Genomic DNA, 16,689 nt, shown 5'->3' with positions numbered 1-16,689 from the left:
AAAAGATAACACTCTTTGCAGCTGTAGTCTTATCATGCCTGAAATATTACGAGTGAAATCTGGATACCCAACTGTATCAGTCAGTTCTCGTATTGCTATAAAGAAATACCTCAGACTGGGTAATTTATAAAGAAAAGAGGTTTAATTGGCTCACAGTTCTGCAGGCTGTACAGAAAACCTGGTGGCATCTGCTTTTGGGGAAGCCTCAGGGAGCTTTTACTCACGGCAGAAGGTAAAGCAGGAGCAGGCGTTGTACATGGCAGGAGCAGGACCGAGAGAGAGGGGGAAGGTGCTACACACTTTAAAACAACCACATCTCCTGAGAACTCACTCACTATACAGTACCAAGTGGGGCATGGTGCTAAACCATTCATGAGAACTTTGCCCCCATGAACCAATCACCTCCCACCAGGACCCACCTCCAGCACTGGGGATTACATTTTAATATGAGATTTGGGTGGGGACACAGATCCAAACCATATCACAAACGTTCAGAGATACTGAACAAGTAGGCCCTCAGAGGTGGTAGGAAAGAAAGATGAAGAGAGATCTTTGACGAGTTCGGCATGTCAGGGACATTTATTCAGGAAAAGAGAATCTCTAGGGAGCAAATGCCAGATATGTTCAGTTCATTGGAAGGGAAGTCATGTGGAAGGTGAATGTTGTTATTTTGTCTGCCTCCAGAGGGCAGAAATAAAACCAGTGGGAGAAAGTCACAAGGAGGCAGTTTCAGAAGACTTGGGTTAGAACTAGAGTTGTTGATAGTAAGCTGTCTCCACAGGAATAGGTTTCCTTTCCCTGGTGCTGTTCAGGCTGAGCCTGGGTCCTTAGCTGTAACTGACATGGGAGCCAAGATTTCTGCTTTGGAAGGGACAGTGGGAGTCTATCAACCTGTGATTTTTAAGAGCCCTGTCAGTCATTCAGCTTCTACCTGAATAGTTCTGGTAACTGTGGGACAGATCTCCTTGTTTAAAATGTATTTTTATTTAAATAAAATATTGAGGTAAAATTTGCTTATCTTGCCTTGAACAATAGAAAAGAAGGCAAAACCACAGTTGTGACTGGTTAAATTGTTGGAGAAATGTGCCTAAGTGAAGTGGCAGTGTTGCTTTTAAAACCAGATGAATTGGCTCATGGTCAGTGTTCATACTGAAGCTGGTATCAGATCTGGCTCAGGACATTAGAATAAGAAATAGATGCAAAGAGTTAATGCCTTCTATTTAAGGTCAAGAGTATTTTGTTGTTGTTGTTATTGTTGTTGTTGTTTGAGACGGAATTTCACTCTTGTTGCCCAGGCTGGAGTGCAATGGTGCCATCTCGGCTCACTGCAACCCTCTGCCTCCTAGGTTCAAATGATTCTCCTGCCTCAGCCTCCCGAGTAGCTGGGATTACAGGTGTCTGCCATCACTCCAGGTGAATTTTTTTTTTTTTTTTTTTTTAGTAAAGATTGGATTTCACTATGCTGGCCAGGCTAATCTTGAATTCCTGATCTCAGGTGATCCGCTTGCCTCAGCCTCCCAAAGTGCTGGGATTACAGGCATGAACCACCATGCCTGGTGGTCAAGAGTAGGGGCAGAACCGAGCCTGCCTTGGGAACCTAGCAACTCGAGCTATAGGCAGACGAAGGACATTGAAACTGAGCATGCAGCTGGGTCTTGTATGTATTATGTGTTACTGGTCAGAGTAATCTTTGAGAGAGAGTTTCAAATTTAAACATTTTAGACTATAGAAGTATTCAGAAAAGTTGAATTGTTTGAGACCTTTTCATGCTAGTTTCAATACTTTCAATCTTTCGTATTCATTAGTGCTGCATTTTTTGATATAAAGTATTTGAGATGAAGAAGTATGACTAAGAATCTTTTCAAAAATTGGATTTAGCCTACATTGCACAGGTGACAGATGGGTTTAAGAGTCTCTGTATTTTGTTATAGGCCTTCATTTCTAGGCGTCTTCATTTGGATGTTAACTTTTGTATTTGAGCAAATCTTAAGCTGCTTTTGGAGCAAAGTTTTACCCATGACTACAGTTTCATAATTTGAGACCTAAAGCAGCAGATGACACAGGTTGTCAACACCAGAGAGTCATACTCATTGCCTTAGGTTGAGGTCCTTCTTCTTCTTCCCAGAACCATGACTCTGGTGTAAGTTTTATCATTTCCAAAGTAGGTTCAGGGCATGCATCTCTGACATGAACCTTGTTCTATATCCTGCTGCTAAGATAACCTTGAAACCTATTTCAGTTACTTCATGCCTCAATAATCCCACAGTGTTCTCACTGTATTAAATCGAAATCCCTCAAAGTGTAGGTGAGAGCCCTCTATCACAAATTCCACCTTCTCCTCTGAAACTTCCAATTCTGTCCTATTAATTCTTTTAAGAAAGATATCTTTATTAATTCATTTACTCATTTGTTCATTAATTCAAGGAGTAACCAATATTTATTTACTGAGTACCAGGTGGTTGAGTTTTTTATACAACAACTTTGGCCAGAGGTTTATTAAAGATCACAATTTAGCAAATAAGAAAATTCAGGTTCAGAGAACTTTATGCCCAACATCACTGACTTTTCTCTCATTATATTCTATACTCTCTCCACTGTACCATACTTCCTCTCATTTTGCAAACATTTAATGGGCTTATTTTCTGTGCCAAAACTGGTGTTAGGTGTTAGGGCAAAGAAGATGAATGAAACACTATCATATATATGAACATGCATGTGAAATTATAAAGCATCATATGTACATTGATTTCTTTTCTTCCTAATAAGAAGAAATTCAGTCTAGTGGAAGAAACAGGAATAAATAAATTTGTCCTCCAAATTTCTCTTGCCTACTTTTACCTCCTCTGCCAAGCTTGTCCTTCAACCTGAATTTGACCTTTCACACTCTGAAGTTTGCTCACTGACCTAGTCATTCAGATTCTTCTGCATACTTTACAATTAATTCATTCATCAAACATAAGGGGGTCTTCTACTCAAAGCAGAATTCTAGGTTGATACTAGGGATACAAACATGAACAAAACTCAGTCAAGTGGAAGAGATAAAGAATAACTAATTTCAGGCTGGGTGCAGTGGCTCATGCCTGTAATCCCAGCACTTTGGGAGCCTGGGGCAGGAGGATTGCTTGAGTTCAGGAGTCTGAGACTAGCCTCAGCAACAAAGTGGGAGCCTGTCTCTATGAAAAACAAACAAAAAAATTTAGCCAGATGTGATGGCACACACTTGTAGTTCCAGCTACTTGGGAGGCTGAGGTGGAAGAATCACTTGAGCCTAGGAGCTTGACCGTGCAGTGAGCTGCTATTGTGCTACTGCACTCTAGCCTCAAAAACAAAAACAAACAAACAAACAAACTAAAAACCCCCCCAAAACAAAAAACAAACAAACAAACAAAAACTAACTTCAGAGCAATGTGAGAACTGACAAGGATTATAAGATTGTGGGGAAAAGAGGTATGAGACTGTAGGGAGGAAATGAGGTAGTGGTTTTAGCCGGAGATCAAGGAGGAGTAAATGATCTTAAATAGGGAAGAAGAAGTATATTTCAGACGGAAGGCACATACAAAGGGACACAGGTACCTTCTGGAGCCATGAGTGATGAGCTGTGCTGAAGGCATGGCACCTGAGGAAGCCAAAGAGTCTGGAGCCGGAGAAGGCATTTGGATGCAAATGGGATCTATTGGACTGTACGCTATTGGCACTAAGAAGCTACTGCTTTTCCCCCCACCCTTCTCATACAGGACTATAACCCAGAATTGGAGTTGTGTTATAGAAGGATTGCTTCAAGTTCCCCTTTGAGGAACTCCGCAGGAAATAAGCCATTTAGGAGAGAGGTCCTCATGTCTCTGGACTCACCATTGCCTCCAAGAAAAAAAAAAAAAGGCAAAAATATCCCCAAAAGAATGGCAAATTGTACAAGGGAAGGAGCTATTTCTCAGTGTTCTTTAGACTTTAATAGAGTATTATGTACTGTTATTATTATTTTTTGGTTAACAGAAGTAATACATTGTCTCTGGTGACTCCCTGAATGCTCCTTTGTAGCTTAATAGTTGAGGCTGACATTCAGAATACGTGGACAGCTATGGATGGCAGGGGCTTCTCTAGGCTAACTTTTGCTCTCTTGTCTCCTGAATAATTTGAGGGGTGGCAAGGGATGCAGTCTGTTAACCTCTTCGAGACTATACAACAGAACTACATTACATTTGACTTAATATAAACTCAACAGTTATTTAATGAGTCCTATTGTGGTCCTTGTCCTTTACAGATGTAAAGATAAAAGTAAGCAACAGTCTCTATCCTTGAGAAACGCATTGGGAAATAAGGCTGGCTGAGGTGGCTCACGCCTGTAATCTCAACATTTTGGGAGGCCGAGGCGGGAGGATCATCTGAGTTCCAGAGCTCCAGACCAGCCTGGGCAACCTATTGAGACCCCCTCTCTACTCTCCCCCCCAGAAAAAAAAGGGTGTGGTGGCTCATGCTTGCCCAGGGCCTGCGGTCCCCAAAACAACAAAATACAAAACAAAAAGAAGAAAGAGGAAATAGAAATTTTAACTTAAGTATAATAAAATTTGCTAATACTATGTTAGCTGTATGAACAAAATGCTGTGGGAAATAGGGGAGTAATATAGCTCACAAGGTTGCTGTGCTGTGGGGGTTAACAACAAAAAGGGAAATATATGTGTAAATGGACAAAAGTCAGTCTTAGGCTTAATTATCACTGAGTAAACATTGCCTTTACATTATTTTGGCGATCTGGAGAACGCGCAGCCCTCGCCATTCAGGAGTTGTTAGCTCCCTAAGCGTCAGGTTTCTTTAGTCTGGCTGAACCAAAAGGAGTTTCTGCTTAGCTAGGCAGGGCCGGGGACAACAGCTTCTGCGAGCCTGCGAGTGTGGCGGCAGGTATACTCGGCGGTTTACGGTAGTGGGCGGGCCCCAAATCCCCATGTGGTCCCGACATCATTGACATGGCGGAATCCCCCATCAAACCCTCCTGGTAGTTATTTGAGCGGCGGCGGCGGCGGCTGGAGGAGGAGGAGAGCGGCGGCGGCGGCGGGAGCAGCAAGGGGGCGTCAGGAATCCTTCGGGCTGCCGGCTGGAAAGGCGTGGGCGACCCGGTGTGTGGTGCGCCCGGAGCCCCGCGTTTCAGCCCTAGGGAAGGTAAGGCGTGCAGGAGCCGGGAACTGAAGGAGACCTGGACCCCGCGCGCAATCGCCGGGTCCGATGCACTGGAAAGCCCCGGCCTGACGCCGAGTCCGCCAAAGTGCGTCCCTGTCCCGGGAGCGCCCTGGGCTTCCCGGCAAAAACTTGGCGCCGGAGTGCTGGGGCGCCCCGCGCTCGCCTGGGCACCCCGGGAACGCGGGACCCGGGAGGGGGCGGCCCCCGCCTTGCTGGGGTCGGGTTCCCCGCCTGTGCTCCCTGCCTCAGGGTTTGCAGGAGTGAAAGAAACGGGTAGATTCCCCTTAAAAAAAAAAATTGGGGCAGTGGCTCTCGGCCTCCCCCCACCCCCAGCCTTCCCAGCAGATTTTGTCCGAGGAATCCGCTCCCCCTCCCGGAATCTCCGCGGCAGGAACGCTGCCCAGGAGGGGGAGGGCGGTCGGCGAGGCCGAGGAATCTTCGACGTGTCACTTTCTGAGGCTGTAGATTTCCATATGGTGGAGGGAAGAGGGCGGGTGTGAGAAGTGGGGCTGGAAGTTGGGGCCGCCTCTCCGCGCCGGCGGGGGCAGTCGGGGGCCTCGAACCCGGGAATGCTCTCGGGGAGGGTCCCGAGCCTGCGCCGGCCTGGCTCCCCCGCCCCCGGCTGGGCCTCTCCGGGACACTCCCCGCCCCGCTGCTGGCCACCTCCGAGCGCGCCACGTCCTCCCTCCCGGTCCTGCCCCCCGGGCTCCCCCCGGGCTCCCCCCGGGCTGGGGGCGGTAACCGGCGGCAGCGGCCGGACTTGGCGAGCCTGGCGGCTGGAAGCTTGGGCGGGGGAGCGGGGCGCGGCGGGAAGGAGCGGGCGACCCGGTGTGTGGGCCAGCGGAGCTCCGGTCAGTCCGGCACCCCGAGGGGCGCCTCGGCGGGGGGTGGGGCGGGCGGGCGGAATCTGCTCCCCGAGGCGGCCAGGAGAGGCCGCGCGGACCGTCTGGTGCCCGCGGCTGGGCTGGGGCCGGCAGGCGTGGGAAGGGCCTGTCACTCTCGGCAGAAAGTGGGGCCTCTGGCTGTGCCCGCGAACTTTCCCAGAGGTCCGGGTCCTGGCGTCCCGTGGGAGCCGGAGGACCCGGACCCGCCGTCTCGGGAGACTGGGCTGCGCCGCCCGGCGGCGCCTTTGGCGGGGAGGCTTCCAGGAGTGCGGGGTCGGAGTTGGAGCTTTTGGAATCTCAGCTCCCACCCTGCCATCCCAGACGAAGAGAAGCAATGGCATTTTATCCAGACATTGCCGTTTGCAGACTTCCTTAAAAGTTATAACTTTTTATTTTCTTTTCTCCTCAACTCAGCATTTTCTTTAAACAAAATTTAGAATTTGGCCGCAATGGGTCAACGCTGGGGCCAAAAATCCACAGGTTTATCTCTCCATCCCTGCTGGTTTCTAGTCCCCCTCCCCCTCTTCCCTCCCAAGCTTAATCATATTTTGGAACGGGTGAGGTCTTTTGTTGGGTGGGCACCTCCTGATTGCTTGTCTGTTTATTTTTTAATGTGCAACTAATTTGATTTGAATTTCCTCCGGTTTCCAGGCCTTCCTAGGGAAAGCTAAGGGAGAGGGAATAAGCTTTTTAAAATCGTTTTCTTTCTCCTCTCTCCTTCCTTCCTTTTCTCCTTCCTTCCTTTTTCTTCCCTCCCTCCCCTTCCCTCTCTCCCTCCCTTCCCTCTCTCCCTCTTCCTCTTCCCTCCCTCCCTCCCTCCCTCCCTCCCTTCCTTCCTTCCTTCCTTCCTTCCTTCCTTCTTTCCTTCTTCCTTCCTTCCTTCCTTCCTTCCTTCCTTCCTTCCTTCCTTCTCTTCTCCTCCTCCTTGTTCTTTTTTTTTTTTTTTTTAAATAAATGTGGCAGGAGGTGGGGCATTGAGAATGGGGAGGCACGGTGGTTGTGGGCAAAGAGTCAGAAGAAGCAGACAGACCCGGAAGAAAAGGAATCTGCTCTGGAATAATACTTTTTTTTTTTTGAGGCTTCAGGCCTTGGGCAAAATTGCTTCGCTCCGTAATGATTTCTGCTGCGGGAGTTGCTCCTCCACCCCTAAGTTAAAGCTGTGACCCTGGGTGCCTGGGCAACGCCCCACAGTGGATAGCAGCCGGGAGTGCTGGTTTTGTGCCTTTTGTGGGGGCCCTTGGTTCCCCCTCATTGAAGGCTGACTCTGAAATTTACTGGATCAGTAAATTTCCTGGCTCCCTGGGAGCAGCTGTTAACGAGGATAAAGTCTCTGGGCATGTTTCTGGCCCTGCAAAAGGACCTCACCCATGAAGGTACAATTCTCACTTTGTTTAGATACCAGAGGGGCACCCACAGGCTGACTGAGAATGAGGCATAGTTGATTTAAAAAAAAAAAAAATCAGTCATTACAAAATTGTTTTTAAACTCACGTGCTTTTAAAGTGTTGTGGTTTAAATGACTTTAAGATAAAAAAATTCATCTGTGAAGATAGCGTTTATTTAAAAGATGTTAAAACTGCAGGATCTCATCATGAAATAGGAGGTTGTAGCTTCTAATTACAGTATTCACAATTTCAGAAAGATATTCCGGTAATCTTTTAAGACAGACTTTATAAATAGCGCACATCAGACGATGGGTTATATTGGAGAGCCAGTCTTCTGGGGTTTCTTGAAGAATGCTTGGGATCTGTGAGGAAGCTCTAGGCTTTTAGAGCCTAGGTAACAGTTTACTCAGTAGGAGTTTGTGCTCCTTTTGCTCAATACTTTATTTAACCTGGTAGCTTTTGATCAATAGGTTCATTAGAAGCTAACTAGAAGAATTTCCCACACTTGTCAGTTTGGAAAATGAGGCCCCGGAAGGGAAAGTGACTTGTTGAGGGTCACCATTATAGATGAAAGTTTAATACAGGATTGTGTTAATAGCTCTTTTCTGGGATATCTGATGTGTACTAAGCACTAATTCCTGTGCTTTTATACATTATCTCATTAAAATTCTAATAGTCTTTCGATTTAGGTTGTGTTATGCACACTTTACAAATAAGGGCATTGAGATTTACAGAAATTAAGTAACTTGCATAAGATCACGTAGCTACCAACGGTGTCATCCAATGGAATTTTCTTCAGTGTTGGAAATGGTTCTGTCTGTGCTGTCCAGTATAGCAGCCACAAGGCACATATAACTGAGTCTTTGAAATGTAACTAGTGGACTGAGAAACAACAGTTTAATTATTTTTTTTGAAATGGAGTCTCACTCTGTCGCCCAGGCTGGAGTGAGTGCAGTGGTGCAATCTCGGCTCACTGCCACCTCCGCCTGGCGAGTTGACATGGATTCTAGCTTTGTCTCCCAGGCTGGAGTGCAGTGGCGCGATCTCGGCTAACTGCAGCCTCCGCCTCCCGGGTTCAAATGGTTCTTCTGCCTCAGCCTCCCGAGTAGCTGGGATTACAGGCGCCTGCCACTAACTTTTATATTTTTTTAGCAGAGATGGGTTTTCACCATGTTAGCCAGGCCGGTCACGAACTCCTGACTTCTGGTGATCCACCCGCCTTGGGCTCCCAGAGTGCTGGAATTACAGGTGTGAGCCACCGCACCGGCCCTAAGTTTTATTTACTTGTAATTATTTTAAAGTTAAATTTTCACTTGTGGCTAGTGGTTACCATATTGGAGAGCAAAGTGTAGAACTTTTTGACTCTCAAATCTTTCACATGTAGCTTGGTCATACTGCTCTTTATTTTACTTTGAGACGGAGTCTCGTTCTGTTACCCAGGCTGGAGTGCAGTGGCATGATCACGGCTCACTGTAGCCTCCACCTCCCAGGCTGAAGTGATCCTCTTACCCTAGCCTCTCCAGTAGCTGGGACTACAGGTGTGCACGCCACCATGTCAGGATATTTATTATTATTATTATTATTTTTGTAGCAACAGGTCTCACTGTGTTGTCCAGGCTGCATACTGCTCTTCAGATCTCTTAGTTCATTTTTCTTTGTTCTATGATATCAGAAGTTACATTCAGCCCTTAAATGGAACTTAAAGACTGAGTTAGCTATAGCTCAACTTTGCTTTCCTATGTAGAGTGGATAAAATATGCATATTATTTGTTAACTATTTGGTTTTAAAAACAATGCTTACATGTCATAGTTAAAGCTGGTGGAAAAAACTTTAAATGATATGTTCTTTTTTGGTTTAATATAGGAATTGTACATAGGAATTGCTGAAAAAGCCAGAGCTTGTTGGTTATTTTAGTGTAATAAAAGAGTACAAATAGGAAACAATATGAAAAGTCAGTATTAGAAAGTTGAAAAAAATGATCCTCTCATACCCATGTTCATCCATTCATTGGACAGTTCTTTTCAGATGACTTCATAAGTATCAGTAAACCATTATTCACTTTTCCTTATGTAGCTGCAGAAGTAATCTGAAGAATCAAAATTATTCTTTTACTATCAGAGTATAAAAATCAAATATCAAACACATTGGATTCGTCCATGAATTGGGAAGAATATGTGTAAGATTAAAACAGTAAGAAAGATCTGTTTGATGCAGATGATCAAATACTTTTCTGATTAATGGATTTAATTTAAATTCATTGAATTTTAGAGTTTCATTTGCTAAAAGGAATTTCAACAACTTTCTGATTTTGTATGGAATGGTGAATATTCCAACTCATGTTAAAGTAAGCATTCATTTATCTAGATTGGATTCTATCTATACATATCCAATAACCCAATACCTTTTTTTTTTTGGTGCACTACCCTCAGGAAAAGGGAAATTATAATGTAATCTCTTTTTATTAGGATTTTTAAGAGGCAACTGCCAGGTTCAGTATAAGTATATCTGAATCTACTGTATCTTCCATAATTATAGTACTGTCCAGGGATAATTGCAGTTCATAATCTTTAGACATATCCTGAAGGACCCATGTCTGTAAATTATCTTTAAATTGTTCTAAGTTATTTTAGTGTTACGTGAATTACATTGCTTCCAGCTCTTTGAAAATTGTTAATTCAACTGCAGGTAAGGCGTCAGTTACTGAGACTGTTCAGATAACTGAAACATCCTGTTCATACCCATTCCTGACCATTGGGACCACTGTACTGTTTTCAAGGATAAGATATCACTGTACTATTTTCAGGGTAAGAACCATGTTATAAATAGGATTATAGTGTCCTAGTGAGTGTGACAAATATAGGAAACATGATTTAACCCATGACATATGGTTTGATTTGTAGGACATCCCCAAGTACTTAATACAAATGACAAATTTACTATAATCTTAAGGAATAAAGATGTTTAAATGATGGACAAAGATTGAGGGCCACATCTGAGCATCAGTTTGAAATCAGAATATCTTCTCTGTCAAGGGATGACTTTACTTTCTAGCTGGGTCCTTGATAAGCTTTTGGATCTCTCTTAGTCTGGGTTTCCTCATTTTAATATAAGGAGGAAAGATCTAACTCATACCTTTTCAAATGGTTGTCACAAGGGATTAATGAGTCAGTGTATTGAAAAGTGTTTGGCAAAACCTTATACAAACTCCATAGTTCATTAAATTCCAAAGTTTAAAACTGAGCTGGTCCTATGGTATTTCTTTGCACATTTTCAGAGACCTCCAAATTGTGCTTGGACAGTTGGAAAAATGATTTATTTTTCTCTTTGTGATCAGTAAATAAGGTCCAAGCTTTAGATGTTGTATTTTATTTTCACCCCACTCCTAATGGAATAGGTGATTTGTGACCTCTCCAAAGTTGTACTGTACGTAAGTTGTCCCATATCTGTGTTTTTGGGAAGTTGGTCTGTAGCTGCGCTAGTATTGCTGAAGTGGGCAGGCCAGGCTTGATTCAGGTCTGTTTTTGAGGTGGGGGGGAAAAAGTGCAGTCTCTTAGAGGAACTTTCAGTACTGAATGATAGAGGAATAAGGTTTTACTCCTTGTGTGTTATCTTAGCCTATTACTTGAGCTTTCAGCAATTACAGCTAAGAATGGAAAAGAATCATATTTTCAGTGTAGGGGAATCTTTGCAACCTACCTGCCTTTCCACTTTAGAAATCACAATTGCCTTTTCTTCATGTTAATGAGGTTAATCCATTAAGTGGGATTTTTATGTGGTAAGACATTATTTTCAAGTAAATTAATTCTCACTCTTACAGCTGTTGAGAATTCACTTAGGTGGTTGAGGAAAAGCTTTGTACTTTAGTTTCTGAGTGTCTTTATATATGTATTTTCCCTTAAAATACATAGTATGGTTATGGCATTATGTGTTTTAAAGAGGGAGAGAATGCTTGAATTATTGTGGCTAGATAGGGGCAGGTAGACAAGCACAGGCTCAACTGGAAGGACGACTTGATGGTATTTGAGCACTTTGCAAGGTATATCCAGTGAGAGGTCAGACCCTAGTAACAAGCTCACCTGGAGGGGAGTTTGTTTATGGTGTGGGTTTAATGTCAAGGACCAGTTCTTGGAAACAGAAGGTATGTCGGGTGCCAGTTGAAGATCAGGGGACAGAAATGTTTTTAAAACCACCAAGTATAAATCACATAAGATCGATAGACAGTTGTGGTCAGCCATCTACATACAGATGAGGATGTTTGTCAGTTTGAAAATATTCGATTCTTGAATTTTTCTTTGTTTCTCCCCAGTTAAGATATGCAAGTTTAGCATTCTGTCAGTGTTGGATCAGAATTTCTGATGCCCTTGGCAATACTCAGTGTCAGTTTAGACATTGGCTTCTAATTTTTTTTTCTTTTTCTTTTTTGAGATACAGCGTTTCACTGCTGCTAGAGTGCAGTGGCTCTATCATAGCTCACTATGGCTTCGAACTCCTGGGCTCAAGTGATCCATCCTTCCACCTCAGCCTCCCCAGTAGGGCTATAGCTAGGACTATAGGTTCACACCACCACCATGCCTAGCTAATTTTTTTTTTATTTTTATAGAGACAGGGTCCCACTCTGTGGCTCAGGCTGGTCTCTAACTTCTGGCTTGAAGCAGTACCCCTGCTTCAGCCTTCCAAAGTGTTAGGATTATAGGTATAAGCCACCTTGCCCGGCCCTGTTTTGTTTTTATAATATTATTAAAATACCTCATCAGCTTCAAATAACCATTTTGCGGGGTGGTGGGGGATTTTTCTGAAATGGTGTTGAGTCACAGTTAGTGTTATTTGAGGTTCTAGTAAGTATCAAAGTGTGTCTTGTGTTAAATGATTCTTTTTGAGCTTAAAATGTAATTTCATTTCAGTTACTTGTTTATTGACTCAGAATGCATTTATTGAGATCTAGACCAGGTTCTTTGTTAATGGAATATTCTACTGTGTTCTGATGTTTTTGGAATCTTGTATAGAGAACAGTATCTACCACCAAACTCCTAAGGCTGGATGGTGGTTAAGTTCAATTCTTTGCTACCTTCTGAAATTTGAGAAATACTAAAACTGGAGCACCTTCAGGCTGTGTTAGACTTTAAGGCTTCTAAATTATATTAGAATTTAAGGATATATCTTTGTTTTTACCCTGGAAAGAGTAGTAAAGATTTTCATAAAGGCCAACTAGTCATAAAAACTTACTTAGGCCGGGCGCGGTGGCTCAAGCCTGTAATCCCAGCACTTTGGGAGGCCGAGACGGGTGGATCACGAGGTCAGGAGATCGAGACTATCCTGGCTAACACGGTGAAACCCCGTCTCTACTAAAAAATACAAAAAACTAGCCGGGCGTGGTGGCGGGCGCCTGTAGTCCCAGCTACTCAGGAGGCTGAGGCAGGAGAATGGCGTGAACCCGGGAGGCGGAGCTTGCAGTGAGCTGAGGTGAGCTGAGATCTGGCCACTGCACTCCAGCCCGGGCGGTAGAGCGAGACTCCATCTCAAAAAAAAAAAAAAAACAAAAAAAAAAAAACACCAAAATAAAACAAAAAAAAAAACTTACTTAAATGATCTTAACTCACAATTATGAAAAGTTTTCTGTTGAAATAATTGTCTAGAAAGTGATCTTTATACATGAACAAAGGTAGGATGTTTTAGAAATAATTGAAGATTCTAAGATCCCAGGAAATATAATGGTTTAATTTATTTTTAAGGGATTTAATATTCCCTATAGCCTATGAAAGAGGGGTCTCTATTAAAAATAACTCCATTGTTCTAGATGTAACTAATTAGGGATTTGCAATTATCCAGGCAAGGCTAGGATAAAGTTTGGCTGCCTATTCTATATGAAAAGGTTTTACTGGAAATATCAAGTTGAAATAGATCTTGAGGAATATTTACCTAATTAAAAGAACAAACCACTTTTAAGCACTTTGGGAAAAATCAGTTTACTTAAAAGCAGTGTGAAAGGGCAGAATGCATTCACTGATGCTGGACTGCTGGTGGTCTTTGCATAGAGATACAGAAACCCCTGGAAAGTCAGTATTCTCTGTGGATTGCCATGAAATAAATGTTGATTGACTCAATGCTATCATGTGAACTACAGTTTACCAGCAATGGGTAGAACTATATTATTTGCTTGCAAAATATATCACAACAATAAGCACAATATCTGCCTCCCCCACCCCACCCCACTCCACTCTACCAATAGACTCCAACTATGCCTATTTATTGGTTTTGGTGTTTTTCTAGGGACGTTTGTTTTGCTACTTGTTGACTTGTTTTGTCACGTGTAAGCATTTGATGGCAGATTGGTGAGAGCAGGTGTTAAAGGTTTAAGAACATCATTATTGCTTTTAGCTCATTTCTTCTGCCTTCGGGTTTGGGCAGGATTGTGGAGAGTCCTGAGTTTAGTATTTAGATAAGCTAATTACATGTCCTCCTCCTCTACTTTTACTAAAGCAAGATCCTCCTGGGTAGCTTAGTTCCAGGTACTGTATGAAGTTGCCAGTAATAAGAGTAAGTTTCTTTTAAAAGATTTCTGGATATTTTATGTTTCATACTCAGTTACTCATATGCGAGGTTTTCTAGTATGTGACTACTTAGGGGTCAGATTTGACCAGTTTTTACAGTACAAGTTGTACGTATAGGATACTTAATGTATTTCTAGGATATGCTTCATTTTCTCTTAATATTTTAAAGGTTTTAAAAAACCCATTCTATACCTTCTATATCTTTTACTGTTTAAATCATTCAATGGGAAAGAAAATAATAAAAGTATTTAGATGCTGTTTCTGATTTTTCGATCATGGTTTTTTTAATCTCAAGAAAAATAATTCTGATTAAGAAATAGAGGTAAACATTATTCTGAAGTAGTGAATTAGAGAATACTTAAATATATTGAGCTGGAATCCTTGTGTATTGCTTTTGGGAATGTTAAATGATACAGCTACTGTGGAAAACAGTTTTGTAGTTCATAAATATTTACACATAGAAATACTATGTGATTCAGCAATTCCATTCCTATTCCTGTACGCAAAAGAAAGCAGGGACTCAGGTACTTAAAAGCCAGTGTTTATAGCAGCATTATTCACAATACTTAAAAGGTAGAATGATCCATGTCCATCAACAGATGAATAAACAAAATATGGTATTATATATTGGAATATTATGGTACAGTGGAATGTTATTCAGCTGTAAAAAAGAAGGCAATTCTAATACATGCCATAACATGAATGAATCTTGAAAACATTATGCTAGGTGAAATAAGCCAGACACAAAAATATAAGTGTTGTATATATCTACTTGCATGAGATAACTAGGATGGGTAAATTCATAGAGACAAAAAGTAGAATAGAGATTACCAGGGCTTGGGGGAAGGGAAAATGGAGAGATAATGTTTCATGGGTTTAGAATTTCTGTTTGGGATGATAAAAAAGTTCTGGAAATGAACAGTGGCGATGGTTGTACAACATTATGAATGTATGTAATACCACTAAGTTGAATGCAGAAAATGGTAAATTTTTTGTTATGTATATCTTATGACAATTAAAAAATGCAAAAGTAAATATTGAAGATGTATCCTATACAGTCTCCATATGCCTCTTTACTCCCCTTGGTCTACTTCAGGCAGGTATATAGGTAGTTATTTTTTCTTCATCTGTCTGTTGCAGTGTAAATGGAGATTTCCCTAGGCCATTTTTTGGAGATCAGAAAGTTTCCTTATTTTATTATCTGACTTAATTTTAAGAGGAAAATGTTTAAAAGTAGATCTCTAGAGGGGAAAAAAGGGCATTTTAATATTGAGATGAATCAGGGAGTTTATTAATATTTGCAGACCATGTAAGCACATGAAGATAATCTGTCCTGAATAGCACAGTGAGTTATTTAGAAATCCAGGAGTAGGTGTACAGTTGGACCTGTCACATTTTCTAACCTTTAAACATTATTTTTTTTTGAGAGGGAATTTCACTCTTGTCCAGTGTGGAGTGCAATGGCGTGAACTCGGCTCACCCCGACCTCTGCCTCCTGGGTTCAAGCGATTCTCCTGCCTCAGCCTCCTGAGTAGCTGAGATTACAGGCATGCACCACCACCCCCGGCTAATTTTGTATTTTTAGTAGAGACGGGGTTTCTCCATGTTGGTCAGGTTGGTCTCGAACTCCCGACCTCAGGTGGTCTGCTCCCCTCTACCTCCCAGAGTGCTGGGATTGTAGGCATGAGGCACCGTGCCCGGCCTAACCTTTAAACATCTTATTCATTCTTGACAACATTAGTACTGTGGAAAAACTTTGATTTCTGTTTAAGAGAAATGGTCTAAGTCATCTCTTTGCTCATGCTGGAAATGCATTAGGTGTTAGAATTGTTTAGTTCCTTAGACTGTAAAACCAAATTACAAAAGGGATAGAATGGAAGAAGGCACATATATTTTGTTTTATTCCTCTGAACTTGTCTCTAGCATCTAATGATTGCATAGTAGGTTCTGCTCCCTCTGTTTTTTCTTGTGAGGTATTTGATGTTGAGTGTAGCTGGATCACATTTACCCAAAGATGGGCAAGATTTTCATTAAGTGTTGGGATACCAAAGCCTAAACGTCAGATGAAAAGTATGTATACTCAAAATGTCAGATAAAAATTCTAATGGAAAGATTTAAATTCAAATGCAAGTAAGTTCTTAAGGAAAATTACATACCATTGGCTATCACAAAATGTTTACCATTCATTCCAGAACTCCTGGAAAACAGTGTCAGATTGCAAGAGTGTGATAGTAATGTGTACGTGCATTCTCTGTGGGTATATTTTCTTTTTTTTTTTGAGATGGTATCTCACTGTGTCACCCAGGCTGGAGTGCAGTGGCATGATCTCGGCTCACTGAAAACTGTATCTCCCGGGTTCATGTGATTCTCCTGCCTCAGCCTTTGGAGCAGCTGGGGGCACGTGCCACCATGCCTGGCTAATTTTTGTATTTTTAGTGGAGACGGGGTTTCATCATGTTGGCCAGGCTGGTCTCCAACTCCCGACCTCAGGTGATCCACCAGCCTCAGCCTCCCAAAGTGCTGGGATTACGGGCGTGAGCCACCACGCCTGGCCTCTGTGGGTATATTTTCTTGTGTGTGTGTGTGTGTGTGTGTATATATATAGTGTGTATATATAGTGTATATACTCTTTATATAATGTGTGTATATATATTGCTACATATATAAATGGCTTGATACAACTCTACTCAATGAGCTTTTCAT

At 42.4% G+C, this 16,689-nt stretch overlaps 1 protein-coding gene across 2 annotated transcripts in view; it reads left to right on the top strand.

Annotated features, from left to right (window-relative positions):
- The first annotated feature begins 4,981 nt into the window (after positions 1-4,981).
- FNDC3B (fibronectin type III domain containing 3B) overlaps positions 4,982-16,689 on the top strand; it is a 373,640-nt gene continuing 361,932 nt past the window's right edge. The window contains exon 1 of one of the 2 annotated variants that reach the window (XM_010356910.2): positions 4,982-5,151. The gene's annotated coding sequence lies outside the window, so the exon portion shown is untranslated. Of the gene's footprint in view, positions 5,152-5,878; positions 6,021-16,689 lie in introns of those variants that run through there. The other variant, XM_010356911.2, reaches the window with a different exon arrangement.

This window comes from Rhinopithecus roxellana, chromosome 1, assembly GCF_007565055.1.
Source record: "Rhinopithecus roxellana isolate Shanxi Qingling chromosome 1, ASM756505v1, whole genome shotgun sequence".
Lineage (NCBI taxonomy): Eukaryota > Metazoa > Chordata > Mammalia > Primates > Cercopithecidae > Rhinopithecus > Rhinopithecus roxellana.
Note: the sequence above shows the minus strand (reverse complement) of the source record. Positions and strands in the feature narration are given on the sequence as shown.